Raw genomic sequence first — 14,420 nt, forward strand, 5'->3', positions numbered from 1 at the left:
TTACTCGAGGACAACGGAGGGAAGTATTCGGTTTCCTCAATGCAGTTTTAAACTAGTTTATTCAGAGTGTAGTAACCCGCCGCGGTGGCTTAGCGGTTAGAGCTCTCGGCTAATGATCCGGAGTAGCCGGGTTCGAACACGACCGCGGCGGCTGTGTTTCGATCCACCATCAACCCTGTATGGGTGCCGGCCCACTCCGGCTGCTCACGAAACGAGAAGGCGGACGAATATGCCCGAGGGCTAACCTACCGGGCCGTCTGCACGAATGAGCCACCGGCGGAGCCACCCACCATATGCAACGAGGTTACAAACATATATAGTGAAAACAGACGCCTTTACCCACGCCCACACCCAGAGCGTACCAGGGCACAAGGCACGGCTCTCCGAAGAGCTGAGACAAAAAGTCTTATGAGCCCATATCGATTGGCCTTACTTACAAAAGGTGAAGTTATCCTATTTGCCGAATTTGTGAAAAAAGCCTTAGCGAAGATGATGATCATATTCTTTGGGGATGCGAGGAAAATTATTCCCCCAAAAAGCTCCTGCCTTATCCCTCAGCTCACAGCTCGGAAAAGATCATACGCAGTGAAGACAAACAAGTAAAAGCCAACATCGCAGATTGGATCCTCGACGTAGCCCCTTCATGGAGGCCACCTGAGGCGAAAGTAGGATAACGACGACCGAAAAGCCTAAAAAAGTTTATCCCTCTTCCTCCGGGATTGTAAGTAATGGAAGTCACCATCTGGAAATAAGTGAACCATCATAGCGACCAACTACCAGACCCGTTACGCCGAGGCAAAAGCCCTACCGAATCAAAGAGCAGCAGAAGTAGCCAAATTTTTCATAGAGTGGAATATTCTGCGACACAGCGCCCCCGATGGGCTCATCACGGACAGAGGAACAGCATTCACGGCGGAACTGACGCAATCCATGTTGCAAGCCATCCTGGACTACAACTGGATACCATCCGGCGGCGGCCGCAGCAGCAGCACCAATCATACCCTACCGTTCATTTTCTCCTCGATACAAGCAATGTGAACTTCTCGTAAAAGATGTGAAAGAAGTGCGCACTGATTCTCGCCGCTGCACGCGCTCCTCGTTCCGCACCTGCTCCTCGTGAGACGCCATGAGCGAGCTGTCGTGCTTGGTGCAGCTCCGCCCAGCATCTTGCTCATCGCCGCTGCCTTTCACCCAGTTTCCGCCGCCTCAGAGGGAGCTCCGCAGAGCGGCAATCTATTCTCTCCTGTCTCCAGCCATGGTCGTGGCCCGAGCTGCTTCGGTCATCCCGACCCGCAGCTACGTCACTGCCCAGACAGCGCTACACCAATGTCCTTTCTGCCGGACGCCTTGCGCCTATGATGCTGTGAGCCAGCCATCGAGTTCCGGGTCTCTGCGACGGGCTTTGTCACCGCTGCTCTTGGCACGCATTTCACCTGCGAAGGGGCGTTTCGGCAGGGTCACCATCACTGCTCTGTGGTCTGCAGTCCTGGACGCCGTCGGAGCTGCTGCGATCGCCCACCCTCGCGCCTACGCCACCACCCATGCAGGCAGCGTGACTCCGGTGACCTCGTAGCTGACTCTGAAAAGAGGTACGTTACGAACGCCATGGGCTGAATTGGCTTCCGTAGCTTCACATAGGAAACGGCGCAAGATATGAGACAGCGATCGAGGACACCGCTTCTCACTACCCCGCCTCGTTCGCCGTCGCGACAACTCGCCGCCAATTTTCAGTAGCAAGCGCTTTAACGACGATCCAGTTTCAGGCTGTCGTTCTCCCACCACACGGAGAAGGAGCTCCGTTAATCAAGTGCTGCCCTCGCCTAGCGAACGTGCTATCAGCTGAAATACGCAGGTGACGAGGAGATATTTCCTTATGGCCCCCAGGGCAACTGCGTTTTCGCAACCCTGTTTAGGATCCTGATGGCTTTATATGTACGCAAATTGGCTGGTTACGGCGAATTTACTACTGGGTCCCTTAGGTGGAATTTAATAACGACTTCATGAGTAAGGGCGACTGTGTAGGCCCAGTATGAGTCATTAGTAGCCGGATTTGTGTGTATTCTTTTTTCATAGCGAAGCTACGCAGCTCACGGTGCAATGAACCGCTAAGTGTGTTTTTTTTTCTCCACGTTTTCACATGGTCCCTGAGGATGTCTTATGATGCTCCTCGCAGAAAACTTGCAGGGGACACATAAGCTCTGCGTTAAGGGTATGACGCGATAACTAATAGGCTAATGCCCATATATGCAGAATTGGTCTTTCTCTTAACATCATTAGATCCGAGGGAGTTTTCGTACCACTCCTGGCGCAGTGGTGTAGCGGTTAAGCTATGAGCCGCTGCCCTGCGATGGCAGGTGCCGCAGTTGGCGGGACTTTTACGAACCAGTTTGCTTTTGCGAGCAGCCTCGCGCGACCAATTCTTAATTTGTCTCCGAACTGCGATGGTGCGCACTTTGCTCACAATCAGTTGGCAGGTTGTGATGACTCCACAAGATCACGCTACCTAGATGGCTCAGCTGCCAACCATGTTGCTTCTCTGAGGATTGTTAGTGTATTTTCGCTCACGGTCAACGACACCGATGACGCGGATGACGGCACTAGATTCTCCGCGACACGAGCTCCTTAACGCTATCGCTTTATAACGCAGCGAATGTGCTTCCGTTACACAAGACGGCACAGCTATCTCTCGCCGCTGTACGCCTACGTTTTGTAAGAGTTCCCATTTTTACGGCATTGTTTAGCGATCATTAACTGTCAGTGGGAACGCTCGTGTTTAAAACCTAGGCAAGCTATCTCTTTCATATATTTTTCAGCTGTATCTGCATCCACCTGCAAACTTGAAACGACGTATGTGCTTCTGGCAAAGGCTTCCTGTTAAAGCTGCAGATCTGTGTGCTGCTGTTTTTTGCCGCATAATTGACTTAAGGCTAATGGGCGCCATACGCAGTGTTGATTTAATACTGCTTCTGGGAAAGAGCAAAATGGTTAATAATTTCAAAGCCTAGCCTTCTATGTCGAAGGGGCCGCATAACCGCTACCTCCTCGCTTTCATTAGATCGCCTTACCATTTTTCATTCATTTAACAATCTGTCTTTTTCTTCTTTCTATACTCTCACTCACATATAGCCCTGAGTAGCCGCCGTGGTGGCTGATTGGTTATGGTGCTCGGCTGCTGGCCCGAAAGACGCGGGTTCGATCCCGGCCGCAGCGGTCGCATTGCTATGGAGGCGGGATGCTAGAGGCCCGTGTACTGTGCGTGTTCAGTGCACATTAAAGAACCCCAGGTGGTCGAAATTTCCAGAGCCCTTCACTAAGGCGTCGGTCATACCCTGAATTGCTGTGGGACGTTAAACCCCCCATAAACCACAAACCATTTAGCCCTGAGGCAATAAGGTTATGAAAGAAAATCGGCGGTGTTCAGCTCTGGTTATACCTGGAGAAACGCCATAGCTAGAGCTGGCCGAGTCGAACTTACTCAGTTGAATTGCTAAGTCAGTCTTTCACCGCTCCGTTTCGCTGGGCGTTCCTCCTTCATCTTCGCCCCACTTGACACGGCGCATGCGCACAGCTGTGCCAGCTCGGCTGGTGGTGGTGGTTGCTATGATGGAGAGGGGGGGGGGGGGGGGGGATACTGGCGCCGACGTATGTTGGCCCTGTGGGCATCACTCTTGGGGGTCAGGGGAGGGGAATGGGACGTAGGGGGGGATTGGGATGATGGCAAGGGAAGGGGGTCACTGTCCGCAGGGTCACTAATGGCACGGTACGCAATCCACGCACGTAATCCAGGAGCGCGGCGGGAGATGGACCTCGGCATTCCTGGGAGGCAGGTCACCGCAGCAGCACCAGTCTCGACAGGGAAGGGGAGGATGAACGGCGCGCGCTGGGAGTGGTGCACGCGCGTCGGGGCTTGCGGGAGGCAAGCAGCCGTGGCCCCGGATCAGCCGGAAAGCTGACCAGAGGCGGGCGAGGGCTGCAGGGTAGCCGGGGCTGCCGGCAGGGAGCCATCACGTGGCGGCCGGTAGGAACCGCGAAGAAACTGCTGGGGGGCAGCGCGGCGGGGTACGCTGAAGACTGCCGTTTCCGGTGGCGCGTAGGAGCTGTTTCAACAGCTGGGGCGCCAGTGGGCTGGCGCACAAGGACCGGCGGCCGTGTCCAGGATCGCGGGATGCAGGCCTAGCCGTGCCGCCGGTGGCTGCGTCAGGATGGTAGCAGGGCAAAAACGCTGGAGACCGCCGTGGAAGGCGGCGCGTCGGGGCCCCGCGCGCAACAGGGAAGCCGCGCTTTCGCCCAGGACAGCACAGCAGGCGTCGGGGCGATGGTTGAGCCGCCGCCATCGTAGTCAGCTGTGCCGGCTGCAGGGGGTTTTCAGGAACATGGGCCGTCGCCGCTGCAGCTGACGACGACGGCCCGAAGAGGCTCTCCCGGCGGGCGAGGGTTACCCGACCGCCGAAGCGGCCGCCGGGTAGGAAGGCCTACTAGGAGTAGGGCGAGGGGCGCCTGCGCGGGCGACGGGTCGGCGGGGCGCCGGACGGCGCTGGGCGCGAGCGGTGCTCCTGGCGAACGTCCAAAGGGCGGGCAGGAGGGTGCACCGGGCGCGGCAGAGGCAAGACAGCGTCGTCGACGAACACGTCTCGGTAGGCGAGGCAGAAATTATCCTCAAATCTCGGGGGCCCCGACAGAACGGGGAAGCGAGCGACTGAGGTCCGCTCCTTTCGAATGCTCCGGAGAGACGAGCTCGGCTCCGCCGGCGCGCCGAGCCGCTAGCAGCAGCAGCTTCTCCGCACCACGTGGCTGGTCACGTGACCAATTAAGTGATCGGCCACGGAGCCGCACCGCCGGCAGCTGCTGCACACCACGTGACCAATCACGTGACAGCATGGCGGCGCAGCGACCTGGTGGCTGAAGGCGGGAAATTCTACCGTAACGTAGCTTTCGCTACAATAGAAATGTGCCGTTACGCCATGAAAATTGGTTTCGAGGAAAGCAAAGCTGTGTCATTCCTCCATGGGCACCATCGTAAGGTACGGACTAAAAGAGGGAAGAAAAGAAAGAGAAATAAATGCCGTAGCGTGGGGGCTTAGTAACAATTTTTACCGCCTGGGGATCTTTAGCGGGCACTGACATCGCATGAAACACTAGCGACTTTTGGAGCAAAAGCTTCACTACGCTAGGTACAGCGGCGTTTCGCGTGGCACTAAATTTGACCTTCACCGAGTAGGAGGTCATGCAAGGCTATAACTTGCACCACAACTAAGCTCCTGAGCCTAACCTTGTGGACCGTCACGGTGCCGCACCACATGGTCCTGACCTGTTGCCTTTGTCGTTGACCTTGGACCTCTGACCTTTGACCCTCATCGTTTACTTTGACCTTTCGATTCGCCGGTAGATGTTAGTAGAATAGCCACGTTCCAATCGCATGATGTCATGCGATTGAAACTTTCGTTGTGACGTCAGTCTGGGGGGAATATAATCCGGATGCGTTCGCCGACTTAGACTCCATGGAGGAGCGCGGCGAGGAGCGCACGTATAGCGTTCATTGCGTGACAGACTTCTCGCGATCAACCCTTAATTGCCACCTGCCAGGGTGGCAAAGTGAGAGCGCTGCCTATCCTGTGTGCGGAAAGCAATAAGTGCTACTGACGCCAAGCCGCGTCTAGTTGCGTGGTTCACCACAGCTTTCGCTTTATAACCAGGTTCAGCAGTAGTTGAACTGCAGCTAATTTTTGCGTTTCGCCTGAGTCGGAAAATTTCGTCCCGTAGTCGAGATGTGTTGCTTGTGGACCTGGCAATGGACCCTCCAGGTAGGCTGGCGGGATGCGCACAGCTACGGCATTTCTCTTCCCCGTAACGGAAGGACGGGATATGTGTGGTTGCTTTTGCAACTCTCTTTTTATAATAGGTCGTATTTATGCAAGCTCCCTTTGTCTAACCGCAGCGATATCGCTGCTCATCTTCAGGGAATTTAACTGATCGTGGATGCTTATTCTAACACAGGGAGGCTGCCGGGGCACCAAGGTGGGCTCGGCGCTCGGAAAGCGGCTCCAGCGACTGGGGCCCAGACCTCATGTCCCGCAGCACGGAGACTGAGCCCGTTGCAGAGAGCAGTACTCAGACAGAAAGGCTGCAATGGGCCTCCGGCGATGGTGTGCCGGACTTTGCGTTCTCTGCTGGCGCCATTCCTGGCGCGCATAAACATTGACGAATTAATTTTGGATTCAGTGCGTGAACATTTAAAGAGATATGGCTTCTGTGGCGGGTAAGCCAGAGAAAATAAAAAGAAAACTACGACGAAAGAAACCCAATTCCGGATAAAAGAAAAAAAATGTCACTGTCTTAGTTCTTCCGTAGCTCGTGTAGCTGTGGTATAGAAAACCAGAATTGCTTAGATATGCACGCGATCACCACGGTGTTTTGACTTATGGCCGGTGGTTGTGCTGGACAGCACTGCTGATGCTCTTTCTGAACCTAGAAATCTATTGTGGACGGCAATCCGTAATGAGGTGCTCCGGTTTAAAGATTAAGGTTTATTGTGTCATTAGCCGCAGTGTAACCTCTGAACAACAGTGAACACCTGAAATGGAGACACCCATAGAATTTCTTGCTATTAACTAGAGTTCCGGAAACCTGGCGGCGCTGCACCCGAGCCACCATAGGCGCTGAAAGCATCATAAGGCGATGAGCTACTTGGTGCGGGACAGTGTTTTTTTCAGGAACGCAGACTGACGTCACTGACACGTCCCATTCCGTATCCACGGAAAAAAAACGCCGGTATTGCGGTTGGAAGCCATGCCCACTATGTGTCAGGCGGCTACAGAAAGCATACGACACGAAGTCTTTCTTTCTTTATTGCACGGAAAAAGGGCCGAAAAGAAAATTTCAAGCATGCTTCCGCCACAGGGCATCAGACCACCACACCCCTGGACGACGCCACCTTCCAAAACATAAGTCTGGGAGGCACACACATGCATCCAGATAGGGGAGCCAGCTAGGCGGCTCTTCCAGGACAGCATATACTCCACGCACCAAAGCGCATTGCTCACGAAATAAAGATTTCGACGACTGTGGTGATTCTGCGTGGCGGTCTATCATGCGGCTTTTCAGGAGACTAAATAGTCCCAGCAACATAAAGAGGTCACATGGTACAACACAGTTTTTCTCCACATGCAAAAAACGGATACTGTAGGGTGTGATGTCAATGTCCTTCTTAATTGTTCGTTGTAATATGTCCTAGAAGAACATAAAGTCAATGCACAGAATAAAACAAAGGTCAATACTCTCTGGTGTATTGCACAGGCGGCAAATCACCGTCCATAGCGCAGGAATCCCCTTAGCATGAAGCCATGCTTTCACAGGCAGCGTGAATGTGTGCAGTTTAAAGAAGAATGTTTTTTTCGCCAGAAGAAATGCACATCCGCCCAACACATTTTAAAGCACTGGTGTCAAGCAACACATGAAAAGCTTGCCGATACAGCGGTACAGGAAACTAATACACCGTAAGGTCCTGAGTCATCTACCTTCCGGAGAGGCTATACAGGTAGCCTGAAGAAAAGTGCACAAAGATGAAATAGAAGGTGGTAGAAACTTCCTTAAGGAATCCCCAGAAAGGCTCCTCACGAGTGTGTGCAGTCGGTGCGAATAGGAAAGGCAAATGAGCACTGATACGGATAATAAAGGGTGGTTTGCCGATTTCAAAGACGAAGAAACGCAAAAGAAAGTGATACACGAATAAGTGAACAATGCCTATTCTACCACACTCTAGAGAAAGAAATAGGTTATCGCGACGCATGGGTTGGCATTGGGAACGCCTTACGAAGGTAGCAAATATTCTGTGCATCAGCTGCACTTCCTTCCTAGTACAGTGGAGAGCCTGCAGTACATAGGCAAGATTTGCGAATAAAAAAAAATGTTGCAGATTTGAGCCCGTAAAAACAGTGACAGGTCCCTACCCATCAAAGCCTCATGGAGACTACCTGAGAATCCTTCTAGGCACCACTGTTGCGAATTTGGTCAAGAGGAACCCAGAGGTAGGGAGGGGCCCGCACTGCCAGCTTATGCCAGCAAAATGATGGCGTTGTAAACCAGTAATTCAACCAAAACTCCCTGCATTTATCTAAATTAAGAGCCGCGACTGATACTTCAGAAAATTCTTCAGTCAAATGTAATGCCTCAGGCACACTCTATTTGTCAGAACAAAAGAGGGCGACATCATCTGCATAGGCTAAAATCTTAATTTCACTTTGCGCCAGAGAAACCACGGATAGTTGAACTGTCATTAATACTGAGGTTCAAGATAAAGGGCAATCAACAAAGGCGACAATGGACGGCCCTGGCGAACAGATAATTTCAGTGGAATAGGTTTGGTTGTCTCTTGGTTCCCAATGGCCGTTGTATAGGACTCCTTATAGCACACTCTTATTCCTCAAAGTAAAACGTCTCCAATATTTGCATGCTCCAAGACAGCGAAAGAGAAATCGTGACGATCTTTATCAAATGTCTTGGCAAGGTCAGTCTGAATTAGAGCAACTTCTACGGTCTCATCTGATACCGTCTTCAATACTGAACGTGCAATATGAACATGGGTTTGGACGGTGCGGCCTCTGATACCGCAGACCTGATGCGTGCCTATTAAGTCAGCGACAACTAGCTGCAGACGATTACAGAAAACCTTTGCAAAAAGATTCTAATCTACACTGCAGAGGGAAATTGAACGATATACCTCAACTGTTTTCCAGCGATTTGTATATGTGCTTTTCGAATTATTATAGTATGACCAGTATAGAAAGAGGGAGGCAAAGAACCCAACACATAAGAAGCTTGAAAGCCTCCACCAAAACCGGAGCTAGGCAATTTGAAAACATTTTTATAGAACTCGCTAGTAATACCGTCTGGCCCAGGAAATTTCTGAGCCGTCAGGTCAGAAATTGTAGATTTAATTCCGTCCAAAGTGATGGCTCCCTCCTCTACAGCACGCCGCTCATCGTCAAGTCGAGGAAATGCTTCGAATAAGTGACTGTAATATGATCTAACATTTATGCCCATACAATCACCAAACAGCTTCTGATAATAGTAAAATAAAGCATCAGTAATACCAGGACCATCGGTGTATGTGCAACCACCATACGTAATTCCCAATTTTTCTTTAGCAAGACTAGTCTGCCGTTCATCACTCAGGGCCCGACGAGATGGTTGCTGACCCAGAAACCTATGGGACCTGCACCTTATCAAGGCCCCCTAGTACCTTTCGATTTCAGACTGCGGAACCTCTGCTTTTGTGACAGTGATATCTTCTACACAGGCACCTGGGCTAATGATATCTATCTCATGCAGCTAAACCAAAGTACGGCTGAGCTCTCGACATTGATGTCTATTCAAAAACGCGATAGTCGCTGAGGTTTTAATAGCCAATTTTTTGGTTTCTTGTTTAAATAAGTCGCATTTTATTGCAAAACTGAGAGGTCACCGCGTGACCACGTGTCCTTCAAGCAATTAGATACAGCACGTTTTTCACCTGAGAGCAGGCAGCTATTCAGCTTCCACAGCTCCCATCGAGGATGGAGTATGCGCCGACTGTACCTCCCTATCTGAAAAAAACGTGCAGTGATCACTGAAGAATATGGGTCACACCCAGTAATCAATAACGCTGCCTGGCATGTCTGCTGAAAAGTAAATCTGGTCAAGCCGAGCATAGAGGAGCCCAGAAATCTAGTGAAATGAATATTATGTCCCTTATCTTGCCCAACATCCACCAGGCTGTATTCGCATGCCAAATCAATAAGTAAAGCAGCACTAGGGTCATCACGTGTACTTAACACTGCTGGGTCTTCATCCCTAAAAACATGATTCAAATTACCCAACAGCATATGTTTGCGATTCGTGCATAAATGGTCGACTTGTGGCAGGAAAAATAGCCTTCTATCACCCTGCTTTACAGGGGCATAAACACAAATAATTCGCCACTGTACACCCGAAATTACAAGGTCACAGCAGATAAGTGGCCCGTCACCATCTGTGCGATACGACACGGCCGTAATCTCCAGTGAATTCACCAGGAATAGCATGCACCCTCTTGGTAAGCCTCCCAAATGATTGGCGATAACATTGAATTCTGACACAAAAGGCTCGAGAGCAACTTCAGCCTCTTCATCAGAGGAGAGCTTGGTTTCCTCGCTGGCTGCCACGATCACACCCCATTTAAAAGGTGCCGTAACTGTTGTTGCCTTCAACGGTTACGCAAACCCCTAATGTTAAGGGTAGCGGCCTGAAATGCTGCGACGCCATCCATTTTTGGTGCTTGTCTTATGGAGCGCCATCCCCTGTACTGGGGTGGCCCGCCTGCAAATCGGCGGCATGCAGACCAGACATCGCCCTTCGTTTTGAGGTTACCCTTCCCAATGCCACCACACCAAGAACGTTCCGCTCATCGCCACCGACACACACCTCACCATGGGCAGGACGCTTCAAAGGTGCCCTGTTGTCCATCGCCGCTTCCGAGACAGCCATGCAAGGCCGCGGACTGAGTGGACCACGCCGCTCGCAACCACGCTGACAGCCGACGGGGCACCAAACACATTAGAGGCTGACACTTCAGGCGACACACTGCTCCACTCCGGCGACGAAGGGGCATCGCTGGCGAAGAAGGTATGTCGCACATTCTCTGGCAGTAGTGTCCCCATTGACTCTACAGAAGTAGTGTTCAGCTCTTGTGATCGCTGGGTAACAGATGGCTCCTGAGCAGCAAACAAAGGGCTTTTAAAAGTAGCAGGCCCACTCAGTCCCGGGTCCGGTGACTTTGGGTCCGGAGACGGGGACTCCGGTTTGTCCGTACTTGCAGCCGGTCTCTAGCCGTTATTTGTCGAAGTCTTTGGTTCATCTTCTGTTGGAAGCTCATGACTCAACTCACCCGACGCCTCCACAACATCGACACATCCATAATCTGCTCAGACACCACTTCATCCACATGTGTCCAGTTGCCCTGGCGTAACCTGTCAACATAACTCATGACACAGTTGTCTAATGTGCGCCCAAAGCGTCGGCACTGGGTGCATGGAGGCGTAGGACACTGACGCCGTACATGGCCCACACGGCTACAACTAAGACACAGCGGAGGTCAGGCTGGAACGACAACTAAATCTTGTGCCCCGAAAACGTTGAGCGTGTGAGGAATTGTACTTGCTGACAGTCCGTCCTTAAGCGTGAGCGAGATTTCACGGTTCGCTGTTTCCATGTGCTGCATTAAGGTCAGCAATCAGAAAGAGGGTGTTGAGGACAACATTACTGGTAGGAAGTTGAGGGAGGACAACATTGTACGTGCATTGAATGAACATCAAGATCATCTTCCTCAGTTAAACCCGAATATCTGTTTTGCAGCGCTATTCTAAACTCCTGTGCTTTCCCTCTTACGGCTAACTGGTTAATGGGCTTCTTCTTCACTAACTTCTTCCGTTCCCTCTTCACGTCTAAGCTAATTCTAGACGTTACAATTCTGTGGTCGCTACAACGCACCTTTCCTAGGACGGCCACATCCTGAATGATGCCAGGTTTAGCGCATAGTATGAAGTCGATTTCATCTTTAATCTCACCATTGGGGCTCTTCGAGGTCCACTTCCTGTTTTTTTCGTTTGGCGGAAGAAGGTGTTCATGATCCGTAAATTATTTCTATCCGCGAATTCGACTAATAACTCTCCCCTGCTATTTCTAGAGCCTATCCCATAGTCACCTACCGCGTGGTCGTCAGCCTGCTTCTTGCCCACCTTCGCATTGAAGTCGCCCATCGGTACAGTGTACTGCGATTTTACTTTATTCATTGCCGATTCTACGTCCTCATAGAAACTTTCAACGGTCTGGTCATCATGGCTGGATGTGGGTGCGTAGGCCTGCACCACTTTCAGCTTGTACCTCCTATTCAGCCTAATTAATATTGCTGCTACCCTCTCGTTAATACTGTAGAGCTCCTCTACGTTGCCAGCTATATCCTTATTAATGAGGAATCCCACACCTAGTTCTCGTCTATCCTCTAACCCGCAATAGCACAGTATGTGTCCGTCCTTTAGTACTGTATATGCCTCACCTGTCCTCCTAACTTCGCTAAGCCCTATCACATCCCATTTAATTCCCGCTAGTTCCTCAAACAGCACTGCTAGGCTAGCCTCACTAGCTAAAGTTCTAGCTTTAAACGTTGCCAGGTTCAGATTCCAATGGCGGCCTGTCCGGAGCCAGAGATTCTTGGCACCCTCCGCTGCGTCACAGGTCTGACCGCCGCCGTGGTCAGTTGCTTTGCAGCCGCTGGGGACTGAGGGCTGAGGGTTAATTGGTTTGATCATAGAAGGTTGCGATTATTACAGAGTGCGCAGTAGAAGTAGGCGGTAGGACAGTTCGAAAAGATACCAGGAAGCTATCTCAGGTGACGAAAGATCTGATTAAGAAGCGCCAAAACATGAGGGCATCTAACCCTACCGATAGAATAGAACTAACGGAGCTATCAAAGTTAATAAATAAGCGCAAGGTAGCCGATATAAGGAAGTTTAATACGGAGAGAATCGAGCATGGCAAAAAGAACGGAGGTAGCCTAAAAATAGTGAAGAGGAAACTAGGCATAGGTAAAAACCAGATGTATGCATTAAGAGACAAGCAGGGCAATGTCATTAGCATTATGGATAAGATAGTTAACGTAGCCGAAGAGTTCTACACAGACCTGTACAGTAGCCAATGTAATCAGAGCGTTAATGAGAAAGACAGCAGTGCACAACAATGCGTCATCCCGCCAGCAACGAAAGATGAAGTAAAGAAAGCCTTAGAAGCAATGAAAAGGGGAAAAGCAGCTGGGGAGGATCAGGTAACAGCAGATCTGTTGAAGGATGGAGGGGACATCGTGCTAGTAAAACTAGCCACCCTGTATACGCAATGCCTTATGACCTCGACTGTACCAGAAGCTTGGAAGAATGCAAACAATATCTTAATTCATAAGAAGAGAGACGCCAAGGACTTGAAAAATAACAGGCCAATCAGCTTACTATCCGTTGCTTACAAAGTATTTACTAAGGTAATCGCTAATAGAGTCAGGGCAACGTTAGACTTTAATCAACCAAATGATCAGGCAGGCTTTCGTAAAGGATATTCAACAATAGATCATATTCACACTATCAATAAGGTGCTAGAGAAATGCGCAGAATATAACCAACCTCTATATATAGCTTTCATTGATTACGAGAAAGCATTCGACTCAGTGGAAACCTCAGCAGTCATACAGGCATTGCGTAATCAGTGGGTAGAAGAGCCTTATGTCAAAATACTGGAAGATATATATAGCAACTGCACAGCTACTATAGTCCTTCATAAAGACAGCAATAAAATCCCAATAAGGAAGGGCGTCAGGCAAGGAGACACGATCTCGCCAATGCTGTTCACCGCATGTTTACAGGAGGTATATCGAGGCCTGAACGTGGAGGCTAACGAAAAGAGTTCACCTTAAGTTACGAACAACGCAGCGAGCCATGGAAAGAAAAATGATAGGTGTAACGTTAAGAGATCGGAAGCGGGCAGAGTGGGTGAGGGAACAAACACGGGTTAATGACATCCTAGTCGAAATCAAGAGAAAGAAATGGGCTTCGGCAGGGCATGTAATGCGAAGGCAAGATAACCGCTGGTCCTTAAGGGTAACGGAGTGGATTCCAAGAGAAAGTAAGCGTAGCAGGGGGCTGCAGAAGGTTAGGTGGGCGGATGAGATTAAGAAGTTTGCAGGCAAAGGGTGGATGCAGCTGACAAAGGATAGGGTTAATTGGAGAGACATGGGAGAGGCCTTTGCCCTGCAGTGGGTGTAGTAAGGCTGATGATGATGATGGTGATGATGATGATGATGATGAACTTTGTACGAGCCCGTGGCAACTTCAGGTGTCGGGAGACCTCGGACAACGGCCGATGCGCTGTTTCCAGCTGGAGGCATTTCAAGACACAACCGTTCAGAACGACTTCCTCTTCCTCTTCCAAAAAGACGACACGAAGAGTTTTTACTTTTTTATTGGCTGTTTCGGGAGTTCTGCAACAGGTCACAGACAGATTATGCATGCACTGCACTCATAAACATCAGGAGCAGGCGTCCGTTGCGCTCACAGAAACTCATAACCGTATGAAGGAAAACAACTGCCCCATCAAATTGATAACTTATCTGCAAAACATAGCTCCTTGTACACTTCACGCAGCTTAAATAAGTCTTCTTTTAAGTAATCGCGGGTAGACCGAGCATCTTCACCATAGTTTCGTACAGCCATCCTGCTTCTCCAAATATTTTGCACGCCAAGGAGGAAGAATAGAAAGGGTCGTTGGTTAATGGGTATTGAAGGGCACGAAATGAGCGCGTTGTCGTGTGTAGAACAGTAAAGTATGATGGGGATGTGTACTCGTGCTAGACAACGATTACTTGAGAA

The sequence above is a fragment of the Amblyomma americanum genome, chromosome 6 (genome assembly GCF_052857255.1).
Source record: "Amblyomma americanum isolate KBUSLIRL-KWMA chromosome 6, ASM5285725v1, whole genome shotgun sequence".
Taxonomy (NCBI): Eukaryota; Metazoa; Arthropoda; class Arachnida; order Ixodida; family Ixodidae; genus Amblyomma; species Amblyomma americanum.